At 45.1% G+C, this 14995-nt stretch overlaps 1 protein-coding gene and 1 pseudogene across 5 annotated transcripts in view; one reads left to right on the plus strand and one right to left on the minus strand.

Annotated features, from left to right (window-relative positions):
- Positions 1-14995, minus strand: part of Pfkfb3 (6-phosphofructo-2-kinase/fructose-2,6-biphosphatase 3) — an 87630-nt gene that overhangs the window by 33617 nt on the left and 39018 nt on the right. The gene's annotated exons all lie outside the window — the stretch shown is intronic.
- LOC125417300 (transcription factor BTF3 pseudogene) lies at positions 12-4204 on the plus strand (annotated as a pseudogene).

Raw genomic sequence — 14995 nt, forward strand, 5'->3', positions numbered from 1 at the left:
ATTCCGACAAGATGAAAGAAACAGTCATAAACCAGGAAAAACTGGCCAAGCGCGCATTGGTGGGAAAGGAACTGCTCGCAGAAAAAAGAAGGTGGTTCACAGAACAGCCACAGCAGGTGATCAAAAACTGCAGTTCTCCTTAAAGAAGCTAGGGGTGAACAATATCTCTGGTACTGAAGAGGTGAACATGTTTACAAACCAAGGAACAGTGATCCATTTTAACAACCCTAAAGTCCAGGCGTCTCTGGCAGCAAATACCTTCACCATTACAGGCCATTACAAAGCAACTGAGAGAAATGCTTCCCAGCATTTTAAACCAGCTTGGGGCAGACAGTCTGTCTAGTTTACGGAGACTGGCTGAAGCTCTGCCCGAACAATCTGTGGATGGAAAAGCACCCCTTGCTACTGGAGAGGATGATGATGATGATGAAGTCCCAGATCTGGTGGAGAATTTTGATAAGGCTTCTAAGAACGAGGCAAACTGAAAGGAGGCGACGTCTGAAGAAGTAACACTTGCAGTAGTTACAGGAGCTGCTATTTTATATCATAGCTGCTTTTTAAAGGTCTTTTGTTTACGGATCTGATCAAATCTAGATCGCTAATATTTTTAAGCCCAAGCCCCTTGGACACTGCAGCTCTTTTCAGTTTTTGCTTAAAACACAATTCATTCTTTGCAGCAAATTAAGCTGAAGAAGCCTGGGAATAAAGTTTGGAAAAGGGTTAATAAAATTCTTTGCCTAATTAAAAAGAAAAAAGAAAAAGAAACGTTCATCATCCTTCGACAACAGGAAAATACAAATTAAAACAACTAAAATTACATCTTACACCTGTCGGAATGGCTAGGATGAAAAACACAAATGACAGCTCGTGCCGAGAGGATGTGGAGGAAGGGAAACACAAACTCGTACAGCCAGTTTTGGAAATCAATATGGCTGTTTCTCAGAAAATTGGAAATTAATCTACCTCAAGTCTCAGCAATACTCTTGGGCATATACCCAAAGGATACTCAATCATACTACAAGGACACTTGCTCAACTATGTTCACAGCAGCTTTATTTGTCATAGCCAGAACCTGGAAACAGCCTAGATGCCACCTCAACCGAAGAATGGATAAAGAAAATGTGGTACATTTACACAATGGAGAATTACTCAGCTGTTAGAAACAAAGACATCAGGAAATTTGAAGGCAGATGAATGAACTATAAAAAAAAAATCCTGAGTGAGGTAACCCAGACCCAGAAAGACAAACATGGTATGGACTCACACAGAAGTGGATATTAGGTCTAATAATTCGGTATAAAATAAAGGATAATCATGCTACAATCCACAGACCCGGAGAAGCTAGGTAACAAGGAAGGACCCAAGGTGGAACACATGAATCTCCCTGGGGAGGGGAAAGAGAGGAGATATCCTGGTTAGACTTGGGGCCCAACTTGAGGGATCACATTGGTGGGGTGGACAGAGGAGGACAGTGCTGAGAGAGATGACAGGAAAGGGGGGCTTTACAGAGTCAGGTAGAAGCCTGATGCAAGGGAAACGTCCATGCGTCTCCAAGGAAAGCCTGAACCGGCCATCCCCTGTGATCAGATTGGTGGCTAAGGAGATGTTAACTCTCTTGACTTAAGGTCAGCCCCCCAGACAGAAGGCAGTTAAGCAGTCTCAAATGGTGCATGTTCCCTGCCCAGGTGCCAACAATGCAGTGAGTGTCCAGAACAAAGACCAAGTTCTCCAGTCCCCTTTGCTACCAGATAGGCAAGGGGAAGTTGACTTAACCCCCATAGGGTTCCAGATATCTAGATGTAGATGGAATGTGAGGACACAGCTGAATTCGGTCAGCTTGTAACCATGGGTAAATGAATGTCCTCATGGGAGGTAAAATTGCTTCAATATGATAGATACTCCTTAGGAACAACTGGCTGCAACTACATCCAAAAATGCCTCCTTCGGTTTGCTGTTTAGTCTTCCTCCTGCCTCCTCCTGTTCTGCTAATACACCCTTATCTTTAGCTCAGATGTGGTCCCCTGGGGCTTCACTAACTCTCACAGCTCCACGGTGGATATTTTGAATTCAGCCCTTGAGAAGAGGCTGCCAAGAATCTGAACGTTCTTTAAGGGGGCATTCTTCAAGTCAGGCGACTCCAATTGGTGGAACTGATTGACAATTGCCCTTAGACTCTTAAGTTACAATCTGGACCCCCCACGAAAGCCAAAAGAAACTACCGAACAGTCTAGTTCACATTCCACAGCCTTCCACCCCTTGTTTATGGGAAGGAATAAAGGGGAGATTGGAGATTAGAAAGTTCAAGGAATCAAGCCAAAGACCAAGAAAGGAAGAAGTTAAAAAGAACGTGTGTTTGTGGCTGGTTTGTTCTGTTTTAGAAACAGGGTCTCATATAACCTGGGCTGGCCTTAAACTCCTTATTTAGCCAAGAAATGACAAGCATGAACTATCACACTTGGTTTATTTGATGTTGAGAACGGAATCCAGGGTTTTTTAGGCATACTAGGCAAGCACTCCATCAACTGAGCTACATCTCCAGCCCTGTGAGTGTGTGAGTGTGTGTGTGTGTGTGTGTGTGTGTGTGTGTGTGTGTAAAATGATCACATACTTGGTACAGAAGTAAATAGCTGTCCCCTCCCAGGTGGTCACATTATATACTTACGACAACCCAGGGTGTTGAGTACAACCCTAAGCAAGGGAAGACTGGACTATTTGCTATTCAATCCTTTCACCTGGACCAGTTAAGCTCTTGGTATGAAAGAAGAGACAGGCCTCATCGTGTAAATGAGACATTAGCATAGCAAGTACCTAAAATGATATTCTCATACTCACAAACCACCACACACCTGCTGGAGAACTCAACGTGTGAAGTCGGTGAGCCGGGTCTAGTTAAGCAAAAAGAACATGGAGGCACTTTTCCTCCATAACCTTTGCTCCCATTCTCTGACCGGTGTCACCGAACCCTTACCAGTGCTGCCAAGATGTGGCTATCAACAACAGCAGCAAGCAACTCTATTTCCTTGCTCTTGCACCAACTGCTTAGAGTTAAATGTTTAAACCACACTGGTGCCTACACCTACTCCCCAGGGAAGGAGGGATGGAGGGAACAAGCTCCGGCAGGCTGTGAGCAATCTCATGTTGCTAATTAGACCAAAAGTGTCATTATTTGCTTGCTTGAAAGATCCCACGTACGAGAGAGTGAAGCAAGACATCCAGTAAACAGCAAAACCAAACCTTTATGTCACCACCCACCATCCAAAGATGAGGGAAGGTGTCTTTTTGTTTGTTTTGTTTTTCAAGACAGGGTTTTTTTTTTTCTAAGTTAATAGCCCTGGCTGTCCTGAACCCCCTTTGTAGCCCAGGCTGGCCTCAAATTGACAGGGCTCCTCCTGCCAGGTGACTTTTATTAAAGAAATATTTGTGACTTGTATACGAATGGAAGTAGAGACGGGAGGCTAACTGCACAGATGACATAGGAGGTTCCTGAATCCAGTTCATAGGTTATGTGCTTATATACATATATATTCAAAACCTGGAAGCTGCCAGGCATGAGAAACCACCACTGTTACCCCAGCACTCAAGGAGGTGGAGACCAGAGCAGAAAGTTTCCCTACAGGTGTAGTGGCTCCTGTCTGTAATCCCAGCCCTTGGGAGGAAGAGGAAAGCAGAGCTCTGTGAGTTCAAGGTCAGCCTGGGTTAGGTAGCCAGTTCCAGGAAAATCGGGGTTGTGTAGAGAGATCCTGTCTCAGAAAAGAAGAAAAGAAAGAAAATGAAGTTCTTCTTAGGCTATATGGAAGTCCAAGGCCAGGATGGGCTACTGTGGAGACCCTGTTTCAATGTCTGTGGGATATAGGGAGCACACACTAAGATTTCAACCACATTTAGAGGAGAAATGCAGACAAAGACATAGAGGTGGATGGGCAATAAGAATCTTTTTCTTTTCCATGAACCTAAAACTGCACTGAGGGAAAAATCCATTTTGAAAAAGGGATTCCTTCTTTTCGCATATGTCATTACTTTTTTCTCCCATCTGAATTAAATGTTGCATTATTAGAGAGTGAAGAAGGTCTACTGTGGTCACATCCTGGCTCCGGATGAATCAACTCAGATTGTGCAATTTACCCAAGTCCACTCAGTGGGTGAGCACTTGCCAACCTGTGGGGGAGGAGGGGTAATCAAACCTCCAACAAGTTTCCTTGTTCAATCAGTGTTTCCTTGTTTTTATTGTTATTTGGGAGGGGGTGTTGGTGGTGGTGGTGGTGGTGGGTGGGTTATTTGGGGGAGGGGTGTTGGTTGTTTGCTTTTGGTTTTTTTGAGTGTTTTATTTTGTCGTTATTTGTGGCAGGTTCTTACTCTGTAGTCCAGGCCACGCTGATCCTCCTGCCCCAGCTTTCCAAGTGCTAAAATTATAAGAGCCTCTATGCCTGGCTTTTGTTGTTTATATTTGTTTTATTTTGGTGGTGTTTTTAATTTTTTATTGTTGCTATTTTATAAAAGGTTTTAGATTTATTTATTATTTTATATATATGAGTTCCTTGTACGTATGTATGTATGTATGCACATATGTATGTCTGTATGCATGCATGTTATGCACCATATGTGCTCCTGGTGCCCTTGAAGGTTAAAAGAAGGCTATGGATCCCCTGTGACTGCAGTTACAGATGGCTGTGAGCCACCCTGTGGGCTCTGAAAACTGAACCCATGTCCTCTGCAAGAAAAACAAGTGCTCTTAACCCTTGAGCCAATTCTCCGGCCTAAATTTTCTGGTTTTGTGAGACCGTATCTCACTATGTAGCTCAAGCAAGCATGAATCTCTCTGTTCTCCTGCCTTGGCCTCCTGAGCGCTGGTACAGGACTTCACCCACACCTCACACCTCTCTGCTATACTGTTATTCATTTACTTATTTGGAGTTCTTAGAGACGGCTCCATTAGACTGGGTTGGCCTTGAACTCTATATATATCCTAAGGATGACACTGAATGAACGATCTCTCTCTCTCTCTCTCTCTCTCTCTCTCTCTCTCTCTTCCTCCCTCCTTCCTTCTCTCTCCTTTCCTAATTTATGTGTATGAGTATTTTGCCTGCATGGATGGCTATGCATCAATGTGCACAGTGACCACAGAGTTCAAAGAAGGTGCTGGGTCCCCTGGAACTGGAGACACAGATAGCTGTTAGCCATATACAGGGGTACTAGGAACTGAACCCACTGAGTCCTCTGGAAGATCAGCCAGTGATCTTAACCACTGAGCCATCTCTAGCCCTGACACAGGACTCCTGATCCTACTGCCACTACCTCCGAAGCACAAGGATTACAGGCATAGGCCTCCATGTCTAGTTTAGGTGGTGCTGAAGGTTGAATCCAAGACTTCATGCACAGAAAACGAACTCTCTACCAAATGAGCTACATCCCCAGGGCCTGGGTATTGTTTTACATTTAGAAATTAGTTCGTGGAGAGATGCAGCACAGACTAACCTTGAATTCAAGGTCCTGTCTCAGCCCCCTGAACTGTTGTAATGATAGACACGAACCACCATGCCAGGCAGGGTCCTGTCTTTTTTAACAACACTCTGCTTAGGTCCACACTACTAAAGCTTTCTGTAGGTGTTGTGTGCACTGCTTCACACATCGCTCTACTCTGAGAAGGTTTTTAAACCCCCTACCAGCCTCTTCAGTCCGTCAAGGCACAGAGATCTGTGTTAACAAAGGTTTGCTAGGTGGTGGAGCATGCCTTTGATGCCTTTAAGCACTCGGGAGGTAGAGGCAGGAGGATCTCTAAGTTCAAGGTCAGCCTGGTCTACAGAGCAAGCTCCAGGACAGCCAGGGCTATACAGAGAAACAGTGCCTTGAACTACCCCCCCAAAAAAGGTGTAATATCTTCAGAATAGTCATGCTTTTCCAAAATGCAATGTTCTACAGTTCAAATAGCAGTACTAGGCCAAGGTCAATTTCATTTTGATATTATACTAGAGCTACATAAGATGTCTCAATCAGAAGAAGCTGAACAAAAAGGTCATGGTACTTCATGTGTTATTCTGCAAACTCTTGTGAGTCTATAGTTATTTCAAACAAAGAGATACATTTATGGTGTTTCACTTTATATTTTTGACAGGGTCTCACTATGTAGACCAGGCTGGCCTGGAGCTCCGTCTACCTCTGCCTCCTGAGCGCTGGGATCAAAGGCACGCACTACCATGCCTTGCTAACGGCCTAAATTATTTAATGTTTGTAAATGAGTGATAACTCATTTTGTTTAAACCCCATGGAGAAAGTACATAGTTGTGTGGATTCTGACACTGAGAGGTTCGACTTGACAGAATGTTAGTGAAGAATTCCATGGTGCCAGGGGTAGTGGCACACATCTGTAATGTCAGCATTCCATAGTGAAATCACAAGGGTCAGGAGGTCGAGCCTGACTTCAAATAAACAAACGCTGTGCGATGGTGACTGCATGTGTTGACCACAGCACTGGGTTTTCCAAATGACATGTATGTATGTGGGCGGGTGGGTGGAGTTTGCATCGATGTTGATGCTCCACCTGGAGAAATCCAGGTGCTGGGCAACAGTTTCCACGAAGGTTAAAACATCCAATCCTGCAGAGGAGCTCCTTTAGCAGGCAGAGAAAAACTAAAAAAAAAAAAAACAAAAAAACAAACAAAAAAAAAAAAAACCTTTAAGACTCCCTGAAACCCATCAGAATCGCTGATACCAGAGGAAACAGAGCCCAACTGCAAAGAAGGTTCTCAGACAAGCTGTGGCGCAAAAATAAATAAATAAATAAAAAGACTCTGGGGGGAGAAAATCTGCAAAGAAGACTCAGAAAGAAACCAGACCAGCTGCCTGGAAGAAGCAGAAACCAGCCTAGCTTCCTGAAAGATATTTAGAGCAACTGAGCACCTGAAAAGGACACTTTCCGATTTGTCGAGCTGCCTGCAGGCTGTGCAGTGGGCTCCAGGCTCTCAGCTTTGTGCGCTGTCACCCACGCTGGGGTGGGCCTTAGTGATGCCGCTGTCTTTGAGTTGTTTCTGTTCCTGGAACCCCTCCCCCATGTTCCTGTAAGTAACGCCAATATAACTCATAAGTTCACCAAGTTGGACTTTGGTGGGATCAGGACTTTGGTTTATCATGGGGACGTTCCCTATCTGGGGTAAAGATCTGTGTGTTGCGTCTCCCCAGGAATGGTTTTGTCACCCAACACTAGGATAGAGTGGAGGGTGGGTATGAGTTGGGGAGAGGATGGTTGAGTCCATCTCTTAAGTTTGAGGGAGATCTTCGAAGACAATCTGTGGCTCTCCCCTTAGTCTTCCCCTCTAAGAGCAAGCTTAAAAAAGAGAAGGTCACAGAGGACTCTAAGAGGTACACCTGGGACATGACTCACAAAGTGGGCAACCGAGGTTGAGGGTGTGCTTCAGTTGGCAGAGTGCTTATCTAGACTGCAGAAAGCCCTACTTGCGACCCCCAGCACCATACAAAGAGGATGTAGGGTATGCCTGCAATCTCAGTATTAGGAAGGTGAGGGCAGGAGGACCCGGAGTCCAAGGCCATCCTTAGCTATACAGTAAGTTTAAAGCTATCTGCGGTTACAGGAGACTGTAATGCAAAAACCAGCAATGATATCTAGATGTGATGGTGAGTGTCTGTAAACCTAGCATTCAGGAGGCTGAGGCAAGACTGAATTATGTAGCAGGACTCTCCAGGCAGTAGGCACACACCGTAATTCCACTACTTGAAAAGGTCAGGATCAGAAGATCAAGAACTGGTGGTTTGAATAAGGATGCCCCCCCCATAGGTTCATGTATTTGAACGCTTAGTCATCAGGAAGTGGCACTACTTGAGAAGAACTAGGAGGTGTGGCCTTTGGAGGAAGTGTGTCACCGGGGGTGGGCTTTGAGGTTCCAAAACCTCAAGCAAGGCCCAGTGGCTCTCCCAGTCTGCTGCTTGTGGATCCAGCTGTAGGACTCTCAGCTACTTCTCCAGCACCATGTCTGCCTGTGGGCTGCCATGCGTTTGTCACGATGATAATGGACTAACCTCTGAAACTGTAAGCCAGCCCCAATTAAATACTTCCTTGTATAACAGTTCCTATGGTCAGAAGTGTCTCTTCGCAGTTACAGAACACTGACCAAGACAAGACTATATAGTGAATTTGAGGTCAGGCAGGGCTACATGAGACCCTTTCTCAAAGCAGTAACAACAAAAATTCTGCTGCAACGAAAAGCAATTTTAGGTATGTGTGGGTGTCTTATGCTTGTAACCCCAGAATTTGAGAGGCCGAGGCAGGAGGGTCACTAGGAGTTTCAGGTCAGTCTGGGCTCCAGTGGGACTTTGCCTTCAGAAAGAAGAGGAAAAGGCAGGGAAGAAGGAAGCTACAGTGAGGAGGAGAAGGGGAAACTATTCCAGAGACTAAGTCTTGCAGGTTAAGATACTTTACGGCTATGATCCAGCCTCAGGTCATGGCCAAAGCTTGGCCAGCAGGCACGGAAGAGCAGAGAAGAAACTATGCCTGATACCAGGTTGGTGAGATGGCTCAGCCAGCAGGTGACACCTGGCTAGTGAGAGCACTGGCTCGATGCTCCTGGTCCTGAATCTGTGCTGGGAGAACCAACTCCAGAAGTTGCCTTCTGACCCACACCACACACACACACACACACACACACACACACACACACACACACACTCTCACTCTCGGTGCATGAGTGCAGACTGGGGTGGGGGAAATCACAGTCAAGTCAATTGAAGTTGTTAACTCGTCCAGGCTTGGGGAAAACACAAACTACTAAACAGCCCACCTTGTGCTGAGTAGGGAAAAGGAGTTCCAGCCCTGCTCAAAGGGACTGGCAGTGAGAGAGCAGGGGAGGGCGGTGTCGCAAGGCCTGCCCGCCTGTGCCTATGGCGCAAACACGTGCTGTGGCGTAACTCCTGGCTGACAAACAGGGCTGGCGTCCTTCCCCTGCTCTTCCCCTTGTACAATTCTTACTTCTCCCAATGGAAAACAGCCTAAAAATAGAGCTGAGCACAAAAAAAAAAAAAAAATCCTGCAGGTTTTGGAAAGCAAAACTAACTAGATGTTGGAAAACTGACTCCAGCTGGGTTGCATTAATGCATAATGTTTAGAGTAGAGAGTAGGGCTTGGGACAGTCTGGAGCAGCCAGAGATAAGAAAGAGCCCGTTCAATCCTGCATGATGAATTTTAAAGAGAGTGTTAAAAAAAAAATCAATATCTCTCCAGAGCAGAGCTATCGGGTTGCTCCCTGTGAGGAGCAGATAAAGAACTAGATATAAGATACAAAACACATGACTCAGTTAGTTGAGTGCTTGGCTGAAATGCACAAAACCCTGGTGTTCTACCTCAGCACTGTAGATGCTGGCCAGAGTGATACATGCTTGTGATCCTAGCATTGGAAGGTAGAAACGAGAGAATCAGAAGTTCAAAGTCACCCTTGTCTACATTGCAAGCTTGGTAACTCACACCTCTAATCCTGCCAGTTAGAAAGATCTCCATGAGTTTGTGATTAGTATGAGCTAACACAGTGAGTTTCAGGTTAGCCGAGGCTACAGAGTGAGACCCTATCTCAACACATCACTTCCCCAAAGACTAAGACTATAGCTAAAATAACAACCTCTTACAAAGACTCAAGGTCTTATCTTTTTGCATGTGGAAGTCAGAGAGTAACATTTGGGTGTGGGCTCTGTTCTCCCACCACCGATTCCAGGGATTGATCTGAGGCCATCAGACTTGTATCAAGTGCTTTTACCTGCTGACCTATATCACCAGCCCCAAGGAGTTGTGCCCATTGTTTTGTGCCATGGCCAGAAAGGAAGTGCTAGCTAGACGACACAAAGAAAAACGTGTTTGGGAGAAGAGCAGCAGTGGGCTGGAGAGATGTCAAGCATCCACCCTGTCACCATCGCCGTGACACCCAGATCACAAATACACAGCTGGAAGTCAAAGCAGCCGGTCTCCAACCAGCCCGGCAAAGGAGGGAATCTCTGAGTTCTTGGGTGACCCCTTCCCACCTCAACCTCTCACCAGTTCTGTGACCTGAACAAGGCAAATCTCTGCTCTCAAGAATCCTTTTGTCTTGGAATCCATGAGGGCAATCCAGAGTGAGTCCAGATATAAAACTGCGGACCGGGCATGCTGTGACTGTGTTCACCACTTGGCATCTCTGTGGCAAAACACCAGACACAAACAACACAAAAGGGGAGGACTTATCTTAGCTTCTGGTTCCAGGTCAGCCAGACCCGCTGCCTAATAGGACCCGCTGGTCCTAATGAGACAGTGTCAGGAGTGAAAAAATACAGGGGAGCAGGACGACTCAGTCCACGACAGATAGAAAGGAGACAAAGAGAGTGACAGACAGACAGAGAGAGATCAGAGAGACAGAGATACCACGGGGATTGGAGATAAGATTGGACATTCCCCTGGTGATCTCCTTCCTCCTATCAGGCCCTACCTCCTAATTTCCCATTAATGGATTATGAATCTATTCCATTGATGGTATCAGAGCCCTCAGTTCCAATCATCCAGAAAAAGTCGTTAACACGGAGCTTTAGTAGGAAACTGTAGATTTACACACAACAGTAACACAACTGACTACTTGGTAGCCAAGGGTACAGCAGTCACTGGACAAGACCTTCCTTTGACAAGTCCTTTGAAATGCAATGACTGAAGCCATCCTTACTAATAGGTAGGAATTCACAGAGGAAGACATGGGGTTCAAACCACACATAGAAATAGTTTCCATTTCTAATTTTTAAAATTTATTTTAGCTTTCTGAGACAAGACCTCATCATGTAGCCAAGATTGGTCTTAAAGTCCAGATCATCTTGCCTCCACCTTCCAAGTGCTGGGATCACAGTCCCTGACTTAGCTCTTTTCCTGTTACCAAAAGCAACAGGATGAAAGCAACCTAAGGAAGAAAAGTCATATTCTGGCTCAGCATCCCAGGGTACAATCCACCGCACACAACAAAAAGAATGGAGGTGGGATGTATCTCAGTGGGAGAGCACTTACCGAGTAAGTACATAGCCGTTGATTTGACCTCAAGGAAGGGCAGGGAGGGAAGGAAGATGGGAAGGAGGCTGGGAGAAAGGGATTTGCTATTTGCACATTCATTTTCAAAGCACAATTATACAGTTCTTACATATGAATAGCAAAGAGGCAGAGACAGCTAGTATTCACTGAAGGATGAATAAACAAATAAGACATGATATGTAGAGATTGTCAAATATTACCCATCCCACAAAAGAATAGAGCATTGATAAACCTCCAGAACATTAGGCTAAGCAAAATAAGCTAATCACAAGTGTGTGTGTGTGTGTGTGTGTGTGTGTGTGTGTGTGTATGATTCCACTTATCTGAGATACTTAAGTAGTCTGATTCGTTAAGGCAAAAGATAGACTAGAATGAAGAATGCCAGAATCTGAGAGAGGAGGGAAAATGAGGGGAGACTCTCAGTTTTGCAAGATGAGAACATTCCAGAGCTCTGCTGCACTAAGAGGTAAATATACTCAAGCCCACTGACACGAAAATGTTAAAGGGGACACTTCTGTGTCACATGTTTTCACCACAAAATGAGACTTTGAAAATTACTTTTAAAAACATATAGCAATACTCTTCAAATCCAACGAAGGGTGTGAGGCACACAAGGGAGGAAAGACAGTTCTGCATGAAGACGGGAGTTCCCCAAAAGCGTGGATAGAAGTCCCACATCTGCTGAAATGTGTTTGCCTTCTGTAAACACAGAACAATGATGTGACACTGGACACTTCAGCAGTCTAGCTGTGAGATAAGGGCTCTGCGTGAAGTCATTTCCTGGTTTTTATTTGTTTTTGCTTGGTCTCACTTTTGGTTTTGGATTTCGGTTTTTGTTTTATGAGACCGGATCTTACTTTATAACCTGGGTTGGCCTAGAACCCAGTACATAGATCAGGCTGGCATTGAACTCTTGGCAATCTTACCCATCTTCAAACTCCAAAGTGATGGGATTTCAGGTGTGAGCTCCCATGCTCAACCCTCTCTTCGTTCTGACGAAATATGCTCGGAAATGTTTAGAGGCCGAGAACAGGTGGACAGACGGAAAGACAGACTACACTAAAAAGTAAGAGCAGCATGCTAATATTTGTAGAATCTGGGTAAAGGCTAATGGAAATACTTAGCCGTATTTTGCAACATTTCAGTAAATCTGAAATTATTACAAAATGGAAAGTCAAAATTGGAAAATGTTAAAGTTCACGTGGATCACAAAATGTCAGAAACTCCATTGATATTCCCCTCAAAGGGTTCTTCCTCCACTTGGAATACCTTCGATCTAGTCAGAATTCTTATGGCTCGTGAATAAACAATAAACAGAGATCTCTCTGATGATTCACAAACCAACCTTGAAGCCTGTTATCCCAAGAACATGCCCGTCATCTCAACACGTGGTAGGCCGCGACAGGAGGGTTACTATGAGCTCCTGCTGCTTAGTTTCACTGTCAAACAGACCGAACTTAAAAACATCTGGGGAGAGAGTTTTAGAAATTACCTAGATCAGGTTTGCCTGGGTATGACTGGGGGGACTGACTGATTGTTAATCGACAGAGGAAGATGCAGCCCCCTTGTGGGCAGCACCAATCCCCTACACAGAGGGTCCATAACAATGTAAGACAGGTGCAATCCAGCTGAGAGCAAGCAAGGGTCCGCTCATTTATTCTCTCTGCTCTTGGCTGTGGATACGATGCTTTAATTCTTGCCTTAACTTCCCTAACAATGATTAACCATAACCTGGCACCATAAGCCAAAGAAATCCTTCCTTCTTTAAGTTGCTCTTTGGTCAAGATATTTTATAGCAACAACAGAAACGCAAGTAGAACAGAATTTAAGTTCATCCTGGACTTAGTAGTAAGTTTCAAGATAGCTATGTCTAAATCAAAACCAAGCAAGACCAGGGCTGTATTTCAACAGGGAGAGTGCTTGAATGCATACACAGAGCCCCAGGGTTCCGTTTCCAGCACCGTGTGGTGGTGCAGGTCTGTAATTCCAGCACTCAGAATTCCGGGCCTAAGAATTAGGAAGTCAAGGCTAATCTGGGCTACAGGAGACCACGTTTAAGAAAAACAAAACAATAACAACAACAACAAAAACAAAAACAGAACAAAACAACTGAGTCTATAGCTTAATGTTAGAGCAGCTGGTTAGCATGTACCAGGCCCTGGGATTCAATTCTTAATACTCAAAACAAATGTGACAGATAATAATTAATACATTTAATTGGACTTCGCATTTGCTGGCAGCAATAAATGAAAGACCTTCCATGAGTAAAACTGGTGATGCCTACTTCTACCACAGTGGCAGGAAACTCGTCCCATCCCACCAGGCACTGACCATCGGACCGCACCATATATGCTGGGTAGCATACACGAAAGGCCATCTGGCGGTCAGAGGAAACAGAGAAAAACAAAGAAAAAGCACTTGCTCCTTCATTTGAAGGCAACTCTCCCTAAGTCCACGAAACACTTTCACATTCAGTTCCCAGGCCAGACTGAGTCACAGCCCACACCTATCTGCAAATAAGGGGACAAAAGTGGCCTCCTAGCTGGTCCACTGCCCGGAATTCTTCTACTGCGGAAGAGGAGGAGAATGGAGGCTGAGTGAATAATGCTCGCAATCTCTTTCAGTATCACTTTCCTATCACAAAGTGTTTAACAAACACCAAAAGGAAGTCTTTTTAAGGCTCACTCCACGAGATGGAACCCATATCTGAAAACTGCTAAAGTGGTCAAGAACCTACGACTAGATAGGTCAAGAATTTGGGGGGGGGGAGCCCAATACTCTGCTAAAGAAACACAGCAATAGACTCTTAGTGACCTACTGCTATACCCATAGATCACTGCCTCACTCAGTCCCCATCAGAGAAGCTTCATGTAGTAGATGGAAACTAACACAGACACCAGTGACCGAAAAATGTGAAGAGATTGGAAGATTTTTGGAACACTTAGTCCTCAATGGGATGTTGTCATCAGAGCCTCCCCTCGGGGCTCAAGGATCTACCTAGAAGAGGAAGTGAAAAGATTCTAAGAGCCAGAGGTGGTGGATGACTCCACCCCAGAGAAGCAGAATCTCCCAGACACAACAGGACTGATGCACACGTGCACTCACAGAGATTGAGCAGCTTTTACAAGGTCTGCAGAGGTTGAAGACAGGTGGGGTCCCAGCCCAGAAAGGGGGAAGTGGACATGGGTCCCTGCTCCTAACCAAGAAACGATATGCAATTGATACCCACTGGCAAACGAAAAATCTGTTTCTTCCTATGGACTCTTGCTGGGTATATTAGCCACATTTCAGGGCAGGCCCACTGCTCAGAAGTAACTGGCCAACACAAAATGAACTCAGTGATGCTGGGTGGTGGTGGCACATACCTTTAATTCCAGCACTAGGGAGGCAGAAGCAGGTAAATCTCTGAATTTGAGGCCAGCCTGGTTTACAGACCCAGGACAGTCAGGGATACACAGAGAAACCCTGTCTTGAAAAACCAAGTGGGGGTGGGGGTGGGGAATGAAGTCAGTGGTATGTTTGTAAACTTTTTGTCTCATTTTGCTTCATTTGGGCACTTTTTGTCTTATCGATCTATTATTTTTATTTGTGTTTGTGTGTGTGTGTGTTTGTGTGTGTGTGTGTGTGTGTGTGTGTGTGTGTGTGTGTGTATAGAAGGAAGAAAGGAAGGAAGGAAGGAAGGAAAGTCTTTTAGCCAGATACCAGGTGGTGTATGCTGGAAATCTCAGCACTTGGGAGGCTGAGGCAGGAGAACTGTCAAAAGTTCAAGGCCACCTTGGACGACACAATGAGTTCTGGTTCAGCTTGGGCCACAGAGTAAGACCCTGTTTCAAAAAACAAAACAAAATAAAAACCGAAGACAATGGAGCTGGGGGGGTGGCTCAGTTTTGGATGTTTGTCTGGCATGCCTGAAGCCTTGGGGTTCACTCTCCAACACTGCATCAACTGGATGTGATGGTT

Source organism: Myodes glareolus, chromosome 14, assembly GCF_982192425.1.
Source record: "Myodes glareolus chromosome 14, mMyoGla1.1, whole genome shotgun sequence".
NCBI lineage: Eukaryota > Metazoa > Chordata > Mammalia > Rodentia > Cricetidae > Myodes > Myodes glareolus.